The sequence below is a fragment of the Schistocerca serialis genome, chromosome 7 (genome assembly GCF_023864345.2).
Source record: "Schistocerca serialis cubense isolate TAMUIC-IGC-003099 chromosome 7, iqSchSeri2.2, whole genome shotgun sequence".
NCBI classification, from domain to species: Eukaryota; Metazoa; Arthropoda; class Insecta; order Orthoptera; family Acrididae; genus Schistocerca; species Schistocerca serialis.
In genome coordinates, this window is record NC_064644.1 from 377,156,151 (window position 1) to 377,182,336 (window position 26,186).

Below are 26,186 nucleotides of genomic sequence, written 5' to 3' on the forward strand. Positions count from 1 at the left end.
TGAAATACTATTGGGCTTTCAGCCGAGGAATAATTTAAATTTTCCTAAATATGGTTTTTAGACGAAATTTGTAAATGCTTACCTTTTAAAGAATTTCCTTTGCTGATATGAAATATTATTTGGGCCTTTAACCAAGAAGATGTTTTAATTTTGCTTAAGTAAGGCCTTCAGCCGTTTCTCTAAATCCTTGTGTTTTAAAAGGAATTATTTAAACGTCTCTATTGAGAAGTTACTTAGGCCTTTAGCTGTGAATTGATCCTTGTTGTTTCAAAGAGAATGCTTGGAATTGGTTTTCGAGGAATAAAGTTATGTGTTCTTGTGTAACTAACAGTAACTGATCTAGGCCCCTTTCCACAACCTGATCCGCTCTATCCGGCGAAACAGCGGCGATTTCAGAGGGGTTTGGGGCGCTTACAAAAATATGTTTGCAAGCAGAGGGTTTCATTCTCTTACAGGCAGCAGACGCATCTTTGCGTAGGGGGAGGGGGGAGGAGTGGCGGCAGCTGCCCATTATTGATGGTGCCCACACAGACATGTCCACAGGGTCCTGCCAGCTGCAGACCACCAGAGAAACGTCGCTTCTACACATGGAGCTGTCAAATAAGAAACAAAAGCTCACAGCGGAGCTAGTCAAGCGAGACTGAGTCCACAGCCTTGCTAGAAGAAAATATTGTTTGTCTGCAGTCCATTCTTAATGGTGCGCCACCACAGACACAGACACAGGGTCTCTCCAACTGCAAATCACTAGATAAGCATCTCTTCTAAATGTGGGGCTGTCAAATAAGAAACAACGAGCTCGCAGCTTCGCTAGTCCACCGAGAATAGGTCCAATGATTCACTCGTCTGGTGTCAGGTCATGGTAGAGTGATTTTCCCACATTTCTGCACAGCTGACAAGAACGTTTAGTTGATTGCCACACAGCAATGTGCGCGGTGCGAAGCGGGCCCCCTGCTGGTCGTTAACAAAGACAGGAAAACGCATTCGCTACTCCCTGCAACTACTGCCTGCCTGTTATGACAACAGCAATTTCTCCCTCTCTATAATAGACTGCATTTGGGTTGTAATAGTGTTTTTTATGGTGACAGACTGATCTGCATTGAAATCAGAGAGGGAATTTAACCCCATGTTTCCTCTCTCAAAAGTATTCGAAAGTATAGCAACTGTCAGATCCCATAAGGAACACGCGTCTTTCATTCAGTTTGAAGACATTGGGTGCCTCTCCAGCTCATAAGATAATACCATCCTTAATCTGATTAAGTTCGCTCCTCCTATTTTACTAGAGTGTCGTGCCATATTGCTGTAATGAACAGAGTCAGACCGATATAGCAGATGTGTATGCTCATTCCAGCCAATGTTAGTACACAGCACTGTAGTACTTTTCAGTACATTTTAGATATCCATCAACTCACACAAACACAAAGATCATTAATGTAATTGACTATGATGAATACTCTTTATCCATTGAATTCATTTGATTTGAATGCCATTTATGCTGCTCTGGTTGGGAGCTAACTCCTGTGGAATGGCAATTACAGCACTTGACTGCGAATACAGTGTACGTTTCATTCAGTGTCCACATCACGTAGTGCAAGACACCTGTGTTTTACAACACTAGTTTGAGAAAATCTTGGTTGAACACTAGAAATGCGCTACCTCATTACTGTGGAAGATGAGCTTAATTGTATGCGTCACCACATTCAGACAGCTGTTGGGAAACGCTCCTCAATACAGCCTATATGCACATTCGGTTCTGTGTAGTCCGTGCGTCAGTAGCAGTTGACGCGCCTGCCTTTGTCTCAACGCTTTTGTTCGAAGGCGATTGTTGAGCTACTCTTGACTTTACGCTTGCACGTATGTTCGCCATCCAGCCTGTGCGTCTACATTGTGAGCCGACTGTTGGTCTGATGCTCTGATGTTCCTTGGAGCCTAATTATCCTACGTAGATCAACCAAGAGTTTTTCGTGCTCTTCATGCCATATTTCTGTACATTCAAAAAATATAAACATGCGGAAACGCCCAATATTTAAATGTGAATAACGAATATTTCATTTATTTTACTTTATTTTAATTTACAGAATTAACTTTAATTCTTCATAAACATTGCATCATCCCTGAAATCACACAACTTAGAAGTTAGATGGAATGCATGTGTACAAAAAGTAATTAAAACAATGTACCTTTCACATTATCACAGAAAGTTATTTCAACTACACTTCACTTGTTACATCAACATTCAGTTAAACGATATATTATTCACTCAGTATGCACGCAATTACAATCCGCAGAATGTCCGAATAAATTATTATTTCAGATACACTTCATTCGATATATCGATTTAGAATTTATTGATAAATAATTCACCCAGTATTCCCGCAATTACAATACGCGGAATATGTTAGAACTCATTAATCCGCAATCTAAATATCAAAACAATGTCGAACTATGATGGAATGGGCTTCCTCATGTATTGATGTATAAGTCAATATTGAGAACTACTGGGAGAAGTAGGGAGATGGCAGAATGAGCGCTATTTTGATATCAAATTGATATACAAATTAATTAAACTGATGAAGTATCAAATGTCTCTGAGCACTATGGGACTTAACTTCTGAGGTCATCAGTCCCCTATAACTTAGAACTACTTAAACCTAACTAACCTAAGGACATCACACACATCCATGCCCGAGGCAGGATTCGATCCTGCGACCGCAGCGGTCGCGCGGTTCCAGACTGTTGCGCCTAGAACCGCTCGGCCACTCTGGCCGGCAAACTGATGAAGTAATTACCCCCCACCTCAGAAACACAAATCCAACCCCATTCCCACTCACTGATGATGTCACGTGTTTTCCTCAGCCAGCATGTGGGTCACTGCACCCTCCCCACCAGTCACCCTTCACCTCCCCGCCCAGCCAATCGGCGGGAATGTGGAACCCAGTTCTTCTGGACAGAAAGCCCAAGTGCACCGCCCCCTGCCCCCCCTCCCGCCACAGCATATGGAAAGATTCCAGATGCAGGAGAGGAACTCTATGTTAGTGTACGTTATTTACTTCGGTTGGGAAACTGAAGTAAAAATCAGTCCTAATACGTAATTAATCATGAAGATCGGTCCTAATTACACATGATATGCATAGCGCTACACAAAGAGCGCCTAAAATCGCAATACAGCTCATAAACTGATGATGTCATGTACCGAGTTTTATCCTGCTGGGAAAAAACTGCACAACACCAGTCGAAAATGCTGGCAGGCAGACTTCACCTACAAGCAGGTGGGAAAGAGAGTTGAGTGGAAGGTACTGTCTTCATTTTGTGGCGGGAATTGTGTTCAGCTGACGAGATTCTGGTGCTGGACAGAGAGGAGTTTGATAAGTGTATCACCTGTATCCATACAGCTGAGGAGTGTGTCTGTCACTGTTTGACGTCAGAATTCGCTAGAGACACATTGCTCTGCATTGCTTGACAATGACCCTGCAGCTTAGGTAATCAGAGACGATACACACTACCACAACTGAAGATAAATGCTTCTTTTTTCTAATTACACATCGAAATAGTGAAAAAACACCAGTACCTACAGTCAAGGTGTCATAAAGCAAAACATGTGCAGGGGACTAGGGAAAACCGTTGTCCCAAAAGTTTGCATCAGGGGGAGGGGGCAGCAGTTGAACATAAGTTCTCGTTGACATGTGGTCAGAAAATATCGAAATTAGAGGTACTCTTACCTCCCCTCATATCTCCCTCTCTCTCCCTCTCCTCACCATAGGTTTTTCAAACGGCTAGATGCTACCACTTCTGCGCAGCGCGTATGTGAATTGCAGCCTCCTGCCGATCTGGTTGCAGAGTCCAGCAGCAGAGCAACACTTGGGTGGCTGTTCGAGGCGGTGGCTCTGCACTAACATAAAATCACTTAACGCCACATAAACGAGGCAGATAAATGACGGACGTCTGCAATACAACTTGTTTGTTGATCTAAAACGTAATCATGCCCTGACTGCAGTACAGCTGCATCGGGTGCATCGGGTGACTACATACACTCTGGACTTGACTCCCGCCCACAACTGCTTGCTATTCTGCGATGGAGAACACTTGTATGTAACTTTAATGCACATGCTATAAGCGAGCATCTATTGGAAAAGGAAACACAACTGCGACAATAGTAAGTGTCCTCCTTCCACGAAAATAGACACAGTCCATATTCTTCTTTTTATGAGCAAATTCGGTATAGTTTTACGTTCGACTGCAGTATACAATTGGCATCTCTCTCTCCACACTGCCTCTCATTATTTTTCGATGTCTGGCGAAGTGAAAAAAAAAAAGAAAACTACAGCATCGCCACTGATTACAGATGACAAACTTGCAGAGGTCAGGTTACACAACTCCTATATATCTCCACCCTGCGTAAAGTTGAAAAAAGAGGAAACTTCCACTATTTTGCTCCAAAAACTATCTATCATTTCAGAATGCCACGTTATTTCCAAATCATCATCAGAGTAAAGAAAAAGAGAGAATTTAAACTCTGAATCAGAAACATCCACGTTAAGCAATTTCTTTCATCTTGATGGACAGATCACATGGCTTGAAAGCATCCCTCACTTTCAAATCATTGTCTGTAAATAAATTTTCATGCATGTATGTTTTAAAATATTTTCAGAATACAGCCTTTCACGTCATTTGCTCACACGGTAGAAAAAACACAATCATTTTATGTTTGACAACAAGCTATAATTCAAGAGTACGTTGCTGTTTTATACACTATGACAGGTTCGGCTTTACCAATGTATTTGCAAAACAAATCGTGAGAGAATCTCTTCTAAAAGAACCTCCTAACATCACCTAATGGAGAACACTATAAAATTGCTCCAGTCATCGAAAACGAAAACCATACGTGTGATGAAATATGACTTTTTTGCTCCACTACTCACCTGTAGCGAGCAATGTGTAAAGTTTTCTCATCCATCAATCATTCCCAATAGCACCAGGTTCCTGGATTCTAGTCTCCTAAGCAATTTAATCATTACAGAACAGCCTGTTTCACGTTGTCCACCCACACACTGGGAAAAACACAATCATTCCTAGGTTCCACAACAAGAGACAATTTGCGTGGTGTCTACTTTATAATTAGAGGTTATGAAGTATGAAATAACAAAGGATATGTCGTAACACCTCTTCTTAAACAGGCAATTGTGATGATAATAATAAAAACAGTCATGATTACATAAGAATATATACAGTCGATTTCAATTCATTTTATCAACAAAATTGGCATAGTTTGAGAGCATTCCGTGTGTTCAGATTACAAACTGTCATGAGCAAGGGCATTACATTCATTTCAGATGTATGAAACACCGATACAGATCAGCATCTATACAGTCATTTAGTATGTTCTAGAGCACTCCTTATCATTATTTTGTATCATCCAGAGTAGGTAAAAACCTACGAACTTCCCGCATCCAGACTTTAACCATTGTTAATGTTCCTTGTAATAGAACCTCCTATAAGATTTTACCACATCTCTTTCTTCGATATATAGAAAAACAAATAAGGTCTTCATACTGACATCGAGCATATTAAATACAATCGTATCGCTACAATGTAGCAAGTGGTCAGTCATCGAAGTCACTTGCACAGACGTGTGTAAAGTTTCGTTGCCTGTGCTGGGGGAAGACCTTATCCATCAGGCTATCAATCACAAGAGAGGCATACTGTGTTGCTCTTTCATGAGCAGTTTAATTCCTTGTTTTTCAGCTGTAACACGTGCAAGCAGTTTTTGATTGTCACTTTGTGCACCACTATGCACTTTGTTTTTCTACCATGACTTTGGGGTCAGTTTCAGATTCTAATCCGACCTTAACTCGTTTCGATCCATTGGTTCTCACCCCAAGCTGAACATAACAAGGTGTAAACGGTGCTGCTTCCACAACACACAGGATTCTAGAAATAAAACACAGAGGTGATGTTTCTTATTGACAGAAATGTGGAAGACATGACAATGTATGGAAAGTGGAAGAGTTCGTCTTGCTGTAGAATATGAACCGGACAGTGAACATCCGATCCAAACTACTGAAAGAGGTTATGGATGGTGTGACTCCGACTGAAATTTTTGTTGGGCAAAATTCGCAAAATCATTTTGGGCTTCCAAATGGCGCAAACAACATTTATCAAAGCTACTACGGTCGAAATTTTTGAATAGATATTCATAATTCAAGGCCAAGTTTACCATCAACTGTCTCTCTAATGGCAATGCATGATGCAAACCCGAAAGTTCCTGAAATTTGCTTCATGGGCCATGAAGAAGAGCGCTTGGACACAAGATACTATTGCAGTCACATAAAACACATCGAAGAAAGGGAAATACCGGCGTCGTAGGAGACGTTTTTGAACAGTCACATTCGGCTGGTTCAAACGTTTAAGCCGTTTACTCTGTGGCACTCACGCGTTCATCATCAAAGCCGACAACTCGAAAGCTGGAAATCACGCCGTCCGATTTATAGCTCCCACTGAGGGTGACACGATATGATATTGCAGTACCTGTGTTATTTCCAGTTACGACGCAATGTTCCTTCCGACGTGCATGCTTGTCCGAAGGAAGAAGCACTGCAGCGACTGCAGCGGTTATGAAATACATGAAATGTATTCACAGCTGCGAATATGGACAACCATCAGTTTTATAATGTAACGACGACAATAAAAATTTGTGCCAAACTGGAACTCGAATCCAGACTTCTCGGTTATCGCGAGTAGTAGCCCTGCCATTTGGCTCTTACAGCATGACTCACAGCCAGACCCAAACACCATATGTCGTCAACTATTTGTCTGCAGCCTGTACTCGTACATCCATTAAGTATTTTCTCGTACAGTGGAGTCATTTTATTTTAAAGTCACTTTTCCGGTGGCGGAGGATAAATATCAATAACGAGGCAATATTCCTTCGAACATGCATTCATAAGCGGGAAATCCGGGTTAGAGTCCCGGTCTGGCACAGCTTTTCATTGTCTTGTATTATTCAACTGATGACTGTACATACTCGTAACTGTTGATACGTCTAATGTACACTCTGAATGAAGTCGCTGCTGTTATATCTGGCGATCAATTTGAGCACAGAAACTCCAGAATCCACCGCAGAGACAATGCAATTCAGACGACAGCGGGCACACGCAATTCTTACGACGATTTACAATGTCCACTGCTATTCTGGGAAGGAGAAGATTTATATTGTATTAATATCAAACAGCAGAATCCATGAACAGGTAATAAATTGTTAAATGGAAAATGCATGTCCTTTACAATGTTCTTTGCCACATTTCTTCATTTATTCATACACTACTGGCCATTAAAATTGCTACACCAAGAAGAAATGCACATGATAAAAGAGTTTTCATTGGACAAATATATTATACTAGAACTGCCGTGTGATTACGTTTTACACAATTTGGGTGCACAGATGCTGAGAAATCAGTACCCAGAACAACCACCTCTGGCCGTAATAACGGCCTTGATACGCCTGGGCATTGTGTCAAACAGAGCTTGGATGGCGTGTACAGGTACAGCTGCCCTTGAAGCTTCAACACGACGCCACAGTTCATCAAGAGTAGTGACTGGCGTATTGTGACGAGCCAGTTGCTCCGCCACCATTGACCAGAAGTTTTCAATTGGTGAGAGATCTGTAGAATGTGCTGGCCAGATCAGCAGTCGAACATTTCTCTGTCCAGAAAGGCCCGTACGGGACCTGCAACATGCGGCCGTGCATTATCCTGCTGAAATGTAGGGTTTCTCAGGGATAGAATGAAGGGTAGAGCGACGGGTCGTAACACATCTGAAATGTAACGTCCACTGTTCAAAGTGCCGACAATGCGCACAAGACGTGACCGAGACGTGTAACCAATGGCACCCCATAACATCACGCCGGGTGATACGCCAGTATGGCAATGACGAATACACGCTTCCAATGTGCGTTCACCACGATGACGCCAAACACGGATGCGACCATCATGATGCTGTAAACAGAACCTGGATTCATCCGAAAAAATGACGTTTTGCCGTTCGTGCACCCAGGTTCGTCGTTGAGTACACCATCGCATATGTCTGTGATGCTGCGTCAAGGGTAACCGCAGCCATGGTGTCCGAGCTGATAGTTCATGCTGCTGCAAACGTCGTCGAACTTTTCGTGCAGTTGGTTGTTGTCTTGCAAAACGTCCCCATCTGTTGACTCAGGGATCGAGACGTGGCTGCACGATCCGTTACAGCCATGCGGATAAGATGCCTATCATCTCGACTGCTAGTGATACGAGGCCGTTGGGATCCAGCACGGCGTTCCGTATTACCCTCCTGAACCCACGGATTCCATATTCTGCTAACAGTCATTGGATCTCGACCAACGCGAGGAGCAATACGGTAAACCACAATCGCGATAGGCTACAATCCGACCTTCATCAAAGTCGGATAAGTGATGGTACGCATTTCTCCTCCTTACACGAGGCATCACAACAACGTTTCACCAGACAACGACGGTCAACTGCTGTTTGTGTATGAAAAATCGGTTGGAAACTTTCCTCATGTCAGCACGTTGTAGGTGTCACCACCAGCGCCAACCTTGTGTGAATTCTCTGAAAAGCTAATCATTCGCATATCACAGCATCTTCTTCCTGTAGGTTAAATTTCTGTAGCACGTCATCTTCGTGGTGTAGCAATTTTAATGGCCAGTAGTTTACTTTATAGGTGTCGAAACCAACCAGGCTGTCAGCGCAGTGAGCTGTTATTCGTACCGGATGATGATTCGGCGCAATCAAGACAATCACATTTTCAAATGTTTGCACCTGTTTAACCAGTACATCGTGGACATATATGCGAAGATCGCGAGCGTGCGACTACGCTACATCCACTTTAATCTAGCGAAGCTGCAGTCGGAGGAGTATATTCATTTAAGAGATGCTGTTGTCGGCAAAGTAGACAGAAATTTAACTATCAATGAAATCGGAAACGCGTACATACTTCCATCTACATATATTGGCAGTCAAAGGCATGTGAAAGAATACATACAAGATGCTATGACTTTCGGGCTCGTTTGCCGATGACCAGATTTATTTAGAACGTTCACATGCAATCCGGAATAGGAAGGAGTAAAAACTTTGTTATTGCCAGGACAATCGGCAATATATCACGACGACATGACTGCGCGTAAAAATTAAAAACATCGATGAATTTGATAACCAAATCGTGCGTTTTCGAACCATCACGTTGCATTCTATTGAGTGACAAAAACGAGGTTTGTCACATGTGCACATTTTTCTATAGTTATTCGACAAAATATGACCAGAAGAAAATTATAATATTATTTCAGCAGAAATTCCAGATAGGTCAACTGATGAAGTATTATTCCACATCATTACCACAAACATGATTCATGGTCCGTGCGTTAATCTGAACATGACAACGCCGTGTAAGGACAATGGAAAATTTACTTAGTGTTTCCTACAGAAGTTTATTGATGCTTCTATCTCCCGCTTCCGGCCATCCTGATTTAGGTTTTCCGTGATTTCCCTAAATCGCTCCAGTCAAATGCCGGGATGGTTCCATTGAAAGGGCACGGCCGATTTCTTCCCCCGTCCTTCCCTAATCCGATGAGACCGATTACCTCGCTGCCTGGTCTCCTCCCCCAAACAACCCAACCCTACCCAGCCCAACGATGCTATCACGATACATCGACAGTTATCCAATGTACCGTCGTAGGAACACAGACAATGGAGGTCATTCATTTACAATGCGAACGTCAAACAGCAGCAGACTGAAATTGACAATCAGTATGTAGTATTACATCCCCCTCTATTGTCAAAAACTTACAAAGTTAACATTAATGTGGAGTTTTGCCGGTCTGTTAAGTAATTTGTCAATACGTTCATAAGATCAGTAATATGACTGTATTTGGAGTTCTAAATGTAAATGACGAATTAACACGCTACCAGAGGAATAGATAGGCCTGCATCAGCAGCAACGAATCTGTTTGGAGTATTCTGAATTATTCTATACACGAATGAGGCCACCTGTCACGCATCTAGCCATGCATCTTGAAAACAGTCAACTTGAAACTTTCCGGCAGGTTAAAATTGTATGCCAGACCGAAACTCGAACTAGGGACCTTTGCCTAAGGTTTCGAGCTCGAGTCTCGGTCCTGCTGACAGTTTTAATCTGCCAGGCAATTTCATATCAGCACACACTCTGCTGCAGAGTGAAAATATTATTCTGGGAAACAGTCAATGTGTTCCTTTCACAGAAGACAATGCTCTGCAATGAGCATTCATTCCTCTGAAAACTGCACTGTCTAAATTCTTCGAGTCATGCAAGCAAACAGATATTTTCTATCAGTTCCCACGAGCTTAGTTTTATTCCGAGGAGCCATATTTCACACGGAATAACGCGTCAAGGAAATGGGAGCCGGGCAAGCGAGGTGATGCCGTTCCAGCATTTCCTGGCATTTTTAAAACACTTACGTTAGGCCGATTGTTGGGGAAATTCGGGCAAATTGGCGACATTAGGGTGCTCGTATTTTACGATTTTTCTGGCCTTTACTTTGAAGTCAAATAGTTTAGTTACGGAAAATATTACGTCATGTCTCCCCTTCATATGCAAGCCCTTAAACATTTCCTAAAACTAAAGATTTTTATACAGACCTATTTTTCTTAGTGATAGTACCATTCGTCAACTTACCCGACAGGGAGGGTAAGATCACAAGCGGTATGGCTAAGATGTCGAAGTGAACATTTTATTCAGAATAAAAAACAGATTTTATTTATGATGATCTACCTCCTGGAAATTGAAATAACAACACCGTGAATTCATTGTCCCAGGAAGGGGAAACTTTATTGACACTTTCCTGGTGTCAGATACATCACATGATCACACTGACAGAACCACAGGCACATAGACACAGGCAACAGAGCATGCACAGTGTCGGCACTAGTACAGTGTATATCCACCTTTCGCAGCAATGCAGGCTGCTATTCTCCCATGGAGACGATCGTAGAAATGCTGGATGTAGTCCTGTGGAACGGCTTGCCATGCCATTTCCACCTGGCGCCTCAGTTGGACCAGCGTTCGTGCTGGACGTGCAGACCGCGTGAGACGACGCTTCATCAAGTCCCAAACATGCTCAATGGGGGACAGATCCGGAGATCTTGCTGGCCAGGGTAGTTGACTTACAACTTCTAGAGCACGTTGGGTGGCACGGGATACATGCGGACGTGCATTGTCCTGTTGGAACAGCAAGTTCCCTTGCCGGTCTAGGAATGGTAGAACGATGGGTTCGATGACGGTTTGGATGTACCGTGCACTATTCAGTGTCCCCTCGACGATCACCAGTGGTGTACGGCCAGTGTAGGAGATCACTCCCCACACCATGATGCCGGGTGTTGGCCCTGTGTGCCTCGGTCGTATGCAGTCCTGATTGTGGCGCTCACCTGCACGGCGCCAAACACGCATACGACCATCATTGGCACCAAGGCAGAAGCGACTCTCATCGCTGAAGACGACACGTCTCCATTCGTCCCTCCATTCACGCCTGTCGCGACACCACTGGAGGCGGGCTGCACGATGTTGGGGCGTGAGCGGAAGACGGCCTAACGGTGTGCGGGACCGTAGCCCAGCTTCATGGAGACGGTTGCGACTGGTCCTCGCCGATACCCCAGGAGCAACAGTGTCCCTAATTTGCTGGGAAGTGGCGGTGCGGTCCCCTACGGCACTGCGTAGGATCCTACGGTCTTGGCGTACATCCGTGCGTCGCTGCGGTCCGGTCCCAGGTCGACGGGCACGTGCACCTTCCGCCGACCACTGGCGACAACATCGATGTATTGTGGAGACCTCACGCCCCACGTGTTGAGCAATTCGGCGGTACGTTCACCCGGCCTCCCGCATGCCCACTATACGCCCTCGCTCAAAGTCCGTCAACTGCACATACGGTTCACGTCCACGCTGTCGCGGCATGCTACCAGTGTTAAAGACTGCGATGGAGCTCCGTATGCCACGGCAAACTGGCTGACACTGACGGCGGCGGTGCACAAATGCTGCGCAGCTAGCGCCATTCGACGGCCAACACCGCGGTTCCTGGTGTGTCCGCTGTGCCGTGCGTGTGATCATTGCTTGTACAGCCCTCTCGCAGTGTCCGGAGCAAGTATGGTGGGTCTGACACACCGGTGTCAATGTGTTCTTTTTTCCATTTCCAGGAGTGTATTTATGACAACAATCACATACATTACATTTCTCCTCTGCTTCCCTGCAATTTAATCCCTTACACCCATTGTGTACCCGCTCTTGGCATGGAGAACATTTATACCATAAGCTACTATACACATTGAAATAATCGGAATCAGTGTCGGCGTACTCAGTTTCGATGGATGAGTTTGATGACGGGTCGCACCAGTCTATTCTAGAGTCCTTTCTTTGTTTCATTCCAAAACATCCGCTGGAAGTAAGTTTATGTTTAGGAACTTTGTTCAGCTTGCTACACTCGCGTTCTCTTTTAATTTAGTATTTCCCTTCATTTTTCTGTCTTGTTGCCTCTTCTCATTGTCTTCTTTTGTTTGTCTCTCTTTTTCCAAAACCATATTCACGGGTGTGCTGGTTATGTGTGGAGACAGCAACTTATTTCTTCGTTTTCTTGTGCCTCCTTTAGATGCAGGTTGAAGAAACGGAGGTAAGGCAGATGTATATGTGCAGTTAGAGACTGGCGAGAGCACCGATAATGCCCAAAGCTCTGCAACGGGTAATGGAAATAAAACTGAAGTAGGTGTAAGGTTAGGCGAAGGCCCTGACAGAGGTTCTGCTTCGCGTAACGAATGTAAAATAGTGGTTAGGTGAGGCCCCTGGTAGTAAATCAAATTCTGCAGCTGAGGTTCCTGACATCCCAAGCAGAGCATTTGTTTTGGACAGAATTTCATTGATATAATTGTCTCTTGTTAGTGAAGGCGCGAAGACTTCATCAGTAAACAGTTGTGAATGCAGTGGCTCAGTTCTTGTGCCTGTAAATTATTTGAAGATGTGGCTTCGCTAATCCTGCAATGATTTGTATTGTTATCAATTGGCCTGGATGATTGGCAAGATATTCAGTACAAGCTTTGCCACAGGCAGTCATCAGATGTCCGCAAAATAACACATCCAATGGTTGCAATCTGTGGCGCGAGGTGGGAAACCTAAAAAAGTTATCGAATTATCTCTGCACAGAGTTACGGCTTCCCAAGAGCTCTGAGGTATGACTATGCATAAAACAAATAACTGGCTTTCTTTCTGGTGGGCTTACTACTTTAATCGAATGCTGTAGCCATTAAGGTAATCAGCATTCATCCACACAGAATCATGGTCAACTCCAGCAGATCCAGGTCGTGCTTCATCAAGATCGTAACAGTGTCCCTCCTTTTAAGCTTCGTACGAACATAGAAATGGCAGATATTGAGATAACCGAGCGCAGAACTCAAAAGCAGCTACAATCGCTTAGTAGTGGAAAGGCGTCAGAACCAGATGAGATACTTATAAGATGCTATAAAGATGATGCGAAAGAACTTGCTCCCCTTCTAGCAGTAATTTATCGCATATCGCTTGAGCAATGAGAGGTACCTAACGACTGGAAAAAAGCGAAGGTCATTCGCGTTTTTAAGAATGGCCGTAAGACAGTTCCACACAATTTTAGAACTATAGCGTTGACGTCAATCTGTTGTAGAACTATGGAGCATGTTTTATGCTCAAGAATTACGACGTTTTTGGAAAATGAACATTTCCTATACAAATGTCAACATGGATTAGGCAAATATATATCCTGCGAGTCTCAGCTCGCTCTGTTCCTCCATGTGATCCACAGCTCAGTGAACAACGACGCTCAGGTTCCTTGATTTCAGTAAGGCGGTTGACACGTTCAGCATTGCCGTTTAATGAAAAAAAAAATACGAGCGTACAAATTCGGACAGACTTGAGATTGGATTCAAGACTTTCTTGCAGATAGAACTCAGAACCTCGCTCTTAACGAAACTACATCGACAATTGTAAAGGTAATATCCGCAGTACCACAGGAAAGTGTGACAGTATCTAGTAGAAAGTGTCAGATGCTCTTGAAGGCTATTCGCAATTGATGCAGTTGTCTACACGGAAGTAGCAACGCCAGAAGGTAGTAAGACTTTCAAAACGACCTGCAGAGAATTGATGAATGGTGCAGGCTCTGGCAGTTAACCCTGAACGTAAATAAATGTAACATATTGCACATATATATGAAAAGAAATCCACTACTGTACAGCTACACTATTGATGTCAAACAGCTAGAGACAGCGTCTGACGTAAAATATCCACGCTTAACTATCAAGAGCGACCTTAAGTGGAATGACCACATAAACAGATAGTGGGAAAAGTAGACACCAGACACAGATTCATCGGAAGAATCTTAAGGGAATGTAACTCATCCACGAAAGAAGTGGCTTATAAGGTGCTTGTTCGCCCGATTCTCGAGCATCGTTCATCTGTCTGGGACCCCTGCAAGATAGAACTCATAGAGGAAATAAAGAAGATCCAACGAAGAGGGACGCGTTTCGTCACGGGATCGTTTAGTTGGTGAAAGAGCGTTACGGAGATGCTAAACAAATCCACCGGCAGACGTTACAAGAGAGGCGTTGCGCATCACGGAGCGATTTACTATCGAAATTTCGGGACAGAACTTTTCGGGAGGAGTCAGAAAACATATTACATCCCCATACATTCATCTCGCGTATTGACTACGACGAGAAAATTCGAGAATACAAAGGCTTACCGACAATCATTCTTCCCACGCACTATTAGCGAATGGAACAGGTTTGGAGGGATCTGATAAAGGTACCGAAAGTACCCTCCGCCACACACCATTACGTGAGTTGCGGAGTATGATGTGGATGTAGACGCAGATGTAATGAGCGGTTGCTGACTGACGTACAATGGATGGTGGAAGAACAGTAAATACAGCACTCAGACGCAATTGAACATTCATAATAACACCGAAAATGCGTTATGCAACATCAAAACCGATCCGGTACGGCTAATTCCTCAGGCATTAAATGGAACACGGCAAGATTTGAATGGCAATACCAGACTTTTTGGTGGGGCCCTTTTGCCATTATCCGGCGACTTTCGGCAGACATTATTTGTCATTCCACGTTCTACGTACGCGTATGAGACAAACGAATGTTTGAAATTATCCAGTTTGTGAGGGAATGTACAGACGAATGACTACAAATATGAGTGTAGAATTTCAAAACGATGCATCAGCAGACACATTCTCCAAGCAATTGCTGGATAATGATGGAAAAATTCATTTGCATGAAGATACGCTATTAATTAAGTATATGAAACATCGTTGCTTTTAAAAATGAAATACTAGCGAGTGTATTCCCTTATTTAATCGACCAGTACATCAACAACACATGGGTCAGTGATCGAGCGATTCTGGCACCTAGAAATTTCGATGTTGATCAAGTCAGTTTTCATCACGACAGATATTGTCCGGCGAATGCCATTCAAATCGGTCGGCACTGTGATTGATGTAATCTAAACTGTCAATTACCGCACTGCATTCTTACATTCACTCGATTTCTCTGGACCACTACATAATCCACTCTTGACAATTGCTTCACCAATCATTTTGCTTCGCAGTTTCAGTCCACCCAAATTGTGCAATGGGAGGCGAATGGTAATCAAACGAATTATGGGAAATCTGTTAGAAGTGACAATATTGAATGGAAAATTCAGAGGAGAGAATATGTTGCTGCTACGCACTCTAATGATACCTCCAGGCGCGTAAATTCAATTCAAGCGCTTACAAATTCCTATTCGCTTGGCTAACTGCAAATGACCATAAATATGTCGCAAGGTAAAACATTGGGCATATATGGACTGAAACTGGAAAATCCATGCTTCTCACGCGGAAAACTTAATGTTGCGTGTTCACGGGTAGGCAAATCGTCTTACACACCACAAGAAGGAACAACGAAAAAGCATTGTACTCACATTAGCATTAGTAGGATAAATTCATTTCAACATTTCTTAATACTTAGATTTCATAGGTCAACAACATACATTATTAGATTTAAGAGGTCTAATTTCCTTAATTTTGTTCTATGTTGTATAATTACATTAATGCATTTGAGTTATTTCAATTATATTGGTTGAAAGATTTAGGTCAAGACACATTTTTTGGTAGCAGGGTTTGTGGCAGGAGAACGTCTGTTTACCGAATTCTCTAGTACAATTATAAACAGGAACTGGTACCTTCTGTGCCATTGCACAACGAAGCGCTTTTCGTCTGTTATGCAGGAATTTTTCAGATAAAGCCATTCAGTTGTTGCTGAGTTACTAAATCGCGAGAATTAATTAACTGCGACAGCTGTTGACGAAGCGTATTTATTTGAAGAGCTTTTGCAGTTGCGACAAATGGTTTTAAAGCTGCCGTTAGGACGGAAAAGCAATTAATGACCCGGAAATGATCGCAAAAGCACGACTCATATACTACCATACGATGTCGATTTCAACTGCTGGCCGGTGAGCGGAAATGAAAGTGTCTCATTAAGTTGGCAAATGCGCAGTTTATTGCCGCGGAGCTATAAAAGGATGACACAGTACCGATGTTGGCGGTAACTGCGTGCTGATTGACTAACTGTCATTTGCTTCTCATTACACTTCTCATTATGCAGTCAAGCATCACTGCACACCTATAGCCTTCTACCATACAGTAGGTTACTTCATTCATTGCTTCATCTTATTTGAGAAGTCCTGAACAAACTTAATTTGTCTTCCAGTTGTCCTTGTACTTAACTTCCTCGCTACTCGTACAACTGTCAAGCTCGCTTACGAATCCTATAGGCTGCCTAACTTTGTTCTGTCTGTTTTCATCGAAGCGATGCTAGAATTGTGTTCGGGAGAATTCTAAATATGATTGACATTACAAGATGCAATTTAAACAACGGAATTTGTGCATCAATTCCTTCATTCTCAAAACTTTTTTGGTCCTTCCCGACCTCTTTAGTTGCTTCTTCTGCTTTTTAGTCAATAATTAAAGAGACAAATTGTTATAGAAATGAAACAGTTTGTAGGAGGAGTTTTGTACTTTCATGACTTTAGGGTGGCATCACTGGGATGAGCTGACAACAGCTAATGGATAAAAACTTTTTTTGCTTGCAACCTCAATATTGCATTTAACAATGGCGTATCCGCTTCAAGTTTCCGCATTAGCTGAACGACGATCAGCCAAACGGTTGTTTTTCTTATGAAAGTGAAAAAACCAGCTGAAACTTTTTTCGAATGATTTTACAGCATGGTGAAAGTTGTATGAACCATGCAAATTTTTACAAGTGGGTGGAACATTTCCAAAATAGTTGACTTCAGTTACTGACGAGCAACGTCCTCGCCAACCAATAGAAGTGTCATCTCCTTCGCTTCTTACCGACATTGACGTCATAATTCGTGAAGGCTGGCGTGTTATAGTTCAACGTTTCTACACTACTCATAAATCTATCAGTAACAAGCTCGTTTACAGCTAAACAATTGCAAGGTGAGTCCCGAAAGAGTTAATGCATCAATACAAGTGAACAGGACTCACAGTGTATACAGGCTTCAAAGAAGGCTATGGTAGGGAAGGTGACCCTTTTCTAAACATGTCAAGACATTTCGGTGTACCATTTTGAACCAGACTCCAAAAGACAAAGCACTCAATGGAAACGCTCCAGTGCTCCCGTCCGACAAAAATGCAGACCGCAGTCATTAGTGGGAGAAGTGAAGTTGACCGACTTTTGGGATTCCCAAGGTATCGTCTCTAGTGATTATTTGGAAGGAAGATCAGCGTACAATAAACAGCACGTCCTACTCAGACATGCTGATGAACGCCAAGAAAGTATTGGAAAAGATGGGTTATCCCGTTCGGAAGTGAAGGTCACGGATGAAACACTTTCCATGAAAGTAGCTTATTCATGTGAGATTTTCTATGGTAAACCCCTTTAATATTACATGATTAATATATACAAACATCCAGTTATCTTCTGCCAAGCAGGATCGTTGGGTACACAGCGATGCTCCATTATTTTATTGATGTGGTAATTCCAACAACGTTATGGTATCCAGCTTTTACGTCTGCTAGGTTGTTTCCATTTAATAATATTTTTAGCCCACCGATGATTTGGCATTCTCAATAAATGCCAAAACCACTTTAATGATTTCCTTTCAGTTCTACCACTGTCTCATTTGTGCTCATTCTCGCTCTCACTTCCTCATTAGTTTCTTTTCTCTCGATCCTTGAAAGTCTGGCGCTCCTTCGTAAATAACCCATTTCCACAGCTGCCAATCTTTTTTTTTTTTTTTTTTTTTTTTGAAGCCGGCATTTAAAAACCATAGTTTCGATCAATAGCATAGTACAGATTATACTATCAGCCTACCCTCTCTGTTCTATGATACGAAACAAACATCAAGATCGCCCACAATTTTTACAAACGAAACGTTTCATTCTTAATAACATTAATGATTGAGCGATTTCAGCTTCACGCATTTAATTACTTTAGGTCATCGGTCTTCTGGCTGATTTGTTGTGACCCCCACAAATTCCTCTCCTTTGCGTGCCTCTGCACCTCACGTCATAAATTATTTGTTGAATGTAATCCTATCTTCCTCCAAAATTTTACGATCTATACCTCAGCTTCCTCAAGTACTGCAGAATTTATTTACTGATATCTTACCACTTATTCTATCACCCCGACCATTTTTCCTAGGCAGTGTTCTCTACATGTTCCTTTACTCACCGATTCCTTATTCCATCAGTCCGCTTTATGTTCAACATCCCTGTAGAGCACCATATCTCAAGCGCTTCGATTCTCCTCATTTCTGGTTTCCTCACAATTCATGATTCACTTCCATGCTGTGCCCTACGATCTCAGAGATATCTTCCTCAAATTAGGCCGATGATTGAGACTGGAGGAATTCTTTTACCGTGGAATGTCCTCTTTGCCTGTGCTACTCTTCTTTTCATGTCCTCCTTGATTTGTCCGCAATTTGTTATTTTATTTCCAAGATAGCAGAATTTCTTCTCTTTGTGCACTTAGAAACCGCAAAACCGAAACTGGAATGCACGAAAAATCTAAGCATTTGAAGTTAGGTATTACAGACGAATGTTGAAAATTTGATGGACTGATAAGATAAGGAATGAGGAAGTTCTCCGCGGAATCGACAGCGAAAGGAAAACAGGGAGAAAATATTGACAACAAGACGGGATGTGATAGGACATGTTTTAATGGCATCTATGGTACTAGAGAGAGATGTAGAAGATAAAAACTGTAGAGAAGGACAGAGATTGGAATACATTCAGCAAATAATTGAGGATGTAGATTGCAAGCTTTACTGTGATATGAAAAGCTTGGCACGGCAGAGAAATTCGCAGCGGGCCTCATCAGACCACTCATGTGATCGATGGCTCAAAAAAATCTACTTCGAGGACATCACTTTTGATAAATTTATCGCTAATCTCATATTTTGCTGCATTTCAGTACTTTAGTCTTCATTCAGTTCACCCTAAATCCATATTCTGCACTCATTAGACTGTTTATTCTATTCAACAGGCATTGTAAATCTTCTTCACTATCTCTGAAAGGAGCAATGTCGTCAGAGAATTTTATCATTTCACCTTGCATATTAATCCCACTCCACAATGTATTTCCACTATTTTTTCTTCAATGTAGGCATTGAACATTATGGCCTAAAAAGCGCATTACTTTCTTTCGAGTGCTATTGCAGTCAGCAGTGTCAAATAATAATGGGAAGGTCTTTTGTTCTTCATCTTTATATACAGTTGCTTGTTGGGTAACAACATTAATTCACTTTTGTACCTTTTAGTTCATTCGTTTTCTATCATTCCTGCTCATGGTTGTAAAAACTTTCGTGATAGTTTTCATTACGTTTGTGGCGAGTTTGTAATCAGTGATTGATCGCTGTGGAAACTGTTACAGGCCGGCTGCTACACTTCTGTCTAGCTGTTACGCCTCGTATTCTTTTGTTTCAATTCTTTGTGGGTCCATTGTGTAAGAATTAATGTTTACTATTTATAATTATTCCTGAAGCGCCAGAGACTCTGAAAAGCGAAGGCGAAGGAGGAGTTGTGACTTATACTTAGGAGGAATACAAATACAAGACCATTGAAACTCTTAGACTTTGTATTGGTCAGTATTTTGAAGCTTGTACTGTTGATATATAAATTCATAGAACGTTAGCATAAGTGTAGATATACAAGTCTTTAAGTTGTACATGCAGCAACATGAAGCTTCATTAATTCTTAAACATCGAAACATCATGAGGTAACACTAAGTATCTAATTTAATTGAAAACCTTTTTGAAGGTATACTTACCTTATAGCTATACTTAAGGTCCTTGCGATTTTTTCCGTCGTGTATTTAGCATCAGGTTTATTGTGATTCTTTGGTTGTCACTGCAGTAATTCAAAACTTTACGTTGAGTCATTTGCGAGGGTTGCCGAGAAAGAAAGTTCCGATTGGTCGTCAAATGGAAACCACAGTGAAAACGAGAAACGTTTCATTTGCAACAGTTAGGTACACCTTCCACCTACTTCTCCATATAGTCGCCGCTACAACTTCGAGTTTTGTCGTAGTTTTGTATCAACTTTTCAATATCCTTGTTATAGGAAGGAGCCGCCTGTGCTTTCGACCAGTTATCTGCACTGGTCTGCCGCTCGTTGTCTGTAGAAAAATTTTGTCTTCATAGCGAGCGGTTCTTGTGAGCAGAGATGAGACTCAGGAGGAGCCAATTACGGACTGTGTTGTGGGTGATCAAACACTTCTTATAGGAAACGCTGTAGGAGCTTCTTCATTGCCCCTTCTGTGTTCGGCCGTGAATTGGCATGAAGAAGGGGCTGCCCGACAGTTGTGTTATGTGGGCTGCATGACACAGGCGAATTCTCTAACCAGGCCCTCATACTTGGCACAAGACGCTATTCCCTACGCATCTTTACGTGCTCACTGTTCACTCAGAAATGAAAAGAGCAACGTGGCACGATCAATGGGCATACTAGAGACACTGCCCAATATATCTGTGCAAAGCTTTTCCGGATTTTCCCAGTGGCTCCATTTCGCGAGCGATCGGAACTTACTTTCTGGACAACCCTCGTATTACTTGCTATTAAGCCGTTTTGCTTGATTGTTCTTGATCTTTATTTCTTTTTGACTGCATTTGCCTTTAGTTTTTTCTCTTTTCAACTCAAAAATTTTTCGTCTCATGTCATCAGATTATTGATGAGTTTTTCTTACAGTAAAGATTTTAATTATTTTCAATAAACTATTGTTAAAATATACTTCATTTGAGCTACCAGTACCTCTTCAATCCACAACTAGCTCCTTATCGCTTCAGTGCAGTATAGCGGTGTGACTATCTGTTATTGTCTGGGGGAGCGTAACAGTAGTGCCTTGAAACACATCCCCACATCCCCGGCGTGAGATACGGTCGCGTTACCTTGATAGCGACAATGACGGGGCGGGACCGATTACACGGCGTTGGGAGCCGTCCAGACACCGGTACGGCACCCACGAGGCACGCGTTACGTCACTGATGGCGACATTAAGCTGCTCGGCTGCGGTATCAGCCCTTAACACGCGCGCCGCCAAATGAGGCACTTCGCCTTGCGAAACTGCGGCCTTATCTCACCTGACCCCAATTTTCGTTAATTACTCCACCATTACGGACAGTGCAGACACCGCACGACTATGGTACCTATACTCGTTTCCCGCTTTCACGTAGAAATTTCACAGCTGCAATAGATACTGACAATCGTTAGATACGATGGCCCTCTGATGGGTCATAACCAGCGCTGCTGCCGTTTTGCGTCCCTCTGCAGTCGAATAGTGAACAACTCGTGTCGCCTAAGAATAATATCCGTGTTGATTACGCTAATTTCCGGTTGGTGGCTGAAACAACTGGTTTTCGGTTATATCGTTTTTTCGACGGCAGTTCAGTCAGACTCTTAAAACCGCTCAGAATAACCGGTTTCTGAAATAACCGAATTTCGGTTTTTTATTCAAATGGTTCAAATGGCTCTGAGCACTATGGGACTTAACTTCTGAGGTCATTAGTCGCCTAGAACTTACAACTAATTAAACCTAACTAACCTAAGGACATCACACACATCCATGCCCGAGGCAGGATTCGAACCTGCGACCGTAGCGGTCGCTAGGTTCCAGACTGTAGCGCCCAGAACCGCACGGCCACTCCGGCCGGCTTTTCTATTCCTATTATTTCTTGTGTTAAACATAGAAATAGAACAAAGATTCAAAAATGTTGATTCGCTCAGTTTTAAGAGACATAGCATCAAAATATAAAATTAAATAAGCAAATAAAATAAATGTAGTCCATCCTCCATTTCCTTCTTTTCTCGAAAAAGTGATAAACGGTTTACAGATACAGAAAATCACGAGTATTCCTCTACAGGTTCTAATTTTTTGAAACTCTGCTCAAAAATTACATTACAATCAGGCATCAAACCGCTAACTGTACACTAGGAATAGTCAGTGTTATCGAGTGAAAATGGAGGGCTACAAGCAGATAAAGGCATTGTACGTAGACACAGACAGCTGAGGACTGATGACCCTCTAGTTTGGTCCCTCCCTCTTGAAACCAACGAACCAACCAAAAGGGAGCTGATTAGATGCTTTCTATTTTTATTGCAATCTATGAATGAACTATTAAGTCCTCGCCTTATGTCTAAAACTCGTCGTGGCTCCTCCAGTTTTTAATCATTTAAATCAAATGGAGCATTGGACTTGATTGATACCACACATTGTGAAAACTTCAGGGCTAGGAGGATTGCCATTCTGCAGTACAACTGATGCCCGACGACGACAGTGAGAAACTACTACACAGACAGAGGGAGGTAAATCGTGCGCACTTAAGGGTACATTCGTACCGTCTAACAGGCCATACCGCATGCTGAAATGTGCGTATTTAAAATAGCAGTGACCGCTATAGATGTGACTAATTGATATACCATTGTTTTTAACCCGGTTGGCAATAAAGAAAAAAAGGACACTTATTTTAATCGAGAACACATAAGTACCGAGAAATAGCGGTTTTTCAGAACTAAAATACAGGTATTTTATGTAACCGGTCGGTTTTTCACACCCGTACTGACTGCGCTTCGCTACGGCATTCCACTGCCGCCCACAGAGGTCAGTCAGCCTTCTAAGTAATCAGCGCGCTGTTTGTGAGCGATAGAAGTCGATACAATGACAAGAGAAAACTGCAAGAAACTGATACTGATAGAAGATTATTAATTTTGTTTCCATAAGTGTGTCGTCGATGGCGCTGTTGGATACAAGTGTACGAAGAGAGCATATAAATGTTTTGTGACATTACTCGTAAATTATTGAAATTGTATTGTTGCTTATCATTTAGATCATAATCATGGAAATTATGACTCTGTTATATGAAACCAGCACAGAGACAGTAATGTTGCGGAGAGAAAGGCTGAAGAAAATTTATGTGAGCGTCCCTCCATACTTATACAGTACGAGTTAGCTTCTTGTGATATTGATCCTCTCACAAATCTAGATACGACTCTGAAAAGAACATTGTGGGTTTCTCTAGCCAAATAAATTTCAGTTTTCTGAAAGAGTCGATAACTATATTTTACAACCGAACATGCGAGAGTTGCTCTGAGTTGTTCCACTAAATATTTATTATTCATAGGGTAAATAAAGGAAAAAACCCGTTTTTTTCCCTCCCAAACTAAAAAAAGTTAAACATATATGGTATCTTTGTCCTTAATTTGAAATAACACCAGTCCAGACATTATATACGTTAACTCTGAGGCGGCAATTCATCAGGCCGTCGCTCGCCTTTAGTCTCAAACATAATTTTGTTACTGGACTCGCATTCGGAAGGACGACGGTTCAATCCCGCGTCCGGCCATCCTGATTTAGGTTTTCCGTGATTTCCCTAAATCACTCCAGGCAAATGCCGGGATGGTTCCTCTGAAAGGGCACGGCCGACTTCCTTCCCCATCCTTCCCTAATCCGATGAGACCGATGACCACGCTGTCTGGTCTCCTTCCCTAAACCAACCAACCAACCATAATTTTGTTACTTATGCTTCACTACCGCAACTTCGCTTTTGCTGTGGTTAAATTATGAGAATATCAAAAAGGCAAACATTAACCAAATCTACATGTAGAAGTCTTAAGTTTGTTGAAAATGGGAAGCGAAATGTTAACTCACTGTTGATAGTTGATAGTTGAATTAACACGTACACCGTGGGAACGTAAGGTGGCAACTGAAGGGAATCAATACGTCCGCTGTCGGAGAAATACGGTAGCAGCTGATGGGAATCAAGACGTCCGCTATGGAATCAATTTAGATTGACCCACATCCAGTACCCAAGACGAACCATTAACATTTTCTTGCACAATAATTTTCGTATTATTACTATTATTAGTGCTGATTATATTTACATGTTTTGACGATGGGATTATGGTCTCATCACTTTAGGACATGGTGTAAAATAGATCTGAGGATGGTCATTACGGACTGAAACCGGTCGGCGGGCCTTGATGGCCGAGCGGTTCTAGGCGCTTCAGTCCGGACCCACGCGACTGCTACGGTCACCGGTTCGAATCCTGCCTCGGGCATGGATGTGTCTGATGTCCTTATGTTAGTTAGGTTTAACTAGTTCTACGTTCTAGGGGACTGATGACCTCAGACGTTAAGTCCCATAGTGCTCAGAGCCATTTGAACCATTTTGAAACCGGTCATTGTCTAAAGGATTGGTATTATGATCAAGGACTGGAATAAAACACATCTGACAGTATTGGATCACTGTTCATATGCGCGACTATGTCGCAGTTGGTAAAACTGTTATTATTATTACACGAATATGTCAATGCATCAACAGCACTTTCTTTGCGCAAATAAATACGAAAAAGTGTATACAACATTGTTGCTTAAATTATTTCTGAAGGGGATAAGCGACTCGATAGGTAATTGTTTGAATCATTTTATTTAAGGACAAAGTAGACTGTAATTGTACTAAAGCAACTAAATTTAGTATGCAGGAAAATGTTCACAAGACGCTTCACAGTTTCTACATACCAATAAGGTAACTGATACGATCGTATCCATGGGTCTCAGTGTTACCCGGCGTCGGTGCTTTAACTTGGACCTCCCTAGCAGGCCGCAAGAGGGCGCTGTAGCTGACGACTGTTGAGGAGACACCGTGAGGTGAGCACGGAAAATAGGGAGAAGGGTTTGCAGTACCGAAGGACGAGTCTGCTAGCAGCCAGCAAAACGTGATGGTGCTACTGGACAGTGAAGAGCGTCGATTTTGGAAGGCAGCAGCTTTCCCTGTTTGGAGGGAGGTACGTGCTGGGTAGCCACGCGTAAAATCATCGCTTCTTCCAGCCATCTTCATTGCGTTTTATAACATTCCATGTTGTGTAGGCAGATTTATGTTCCGTCACGAATGTGCTTTACTGAGTCTACCTAGTGCGAGATTGTGAGGCAGCTTCATATAACGGAAGTTAGTGCTGAGCTCCTGTCTGCCGCATTAAACCTGATGGGTGTCATGTATAATTTTGGTACCTGAATCGATTGTGAGCGAGCGGTGAGGTTACAAAGCTATAGGCCTATCGCAGAATTAAGGTTATTGTCTTCGGTGTGCGCGAAGGCGCATGGTTCAGATACTGTTAAGCTATGTTGGAGTCAGAAAGCAATCGTAATGTTATGTTTTAGATGTACAGTCTCAATTAAACAATGTGGTTAATGAACATGACTATATCAAGATTGTAACGGAAACTGATTTCTGAAGGAGGAAGGTTAATGGAACTAGGGGATACCAGAAGTGGAATGTCAGAGGTAGGTATTGTAATGATCTTACATTTTTTCACTATTGCTGCGCCATCGGACTAAACTGGTTATTGTTCTGAGAGTTGCTAGATTTGAAAGACAGGAAAGTGTATTATTTGGATATTAAGATGTTCATTAAATTTGAAATCAGCCATTACCACTTCTTCACGGCATACAAAAAAAACTTTGTATTGTCATTCATGCATATATTTCATTTTTTACCTACCATTCATTTCCAATTTTTAATTGAGAATGTTTTTTTAATGGAAAAGGAACCAGGGGTGCTAGGAAAATACTTCGATTTGCAACTAACAGAGA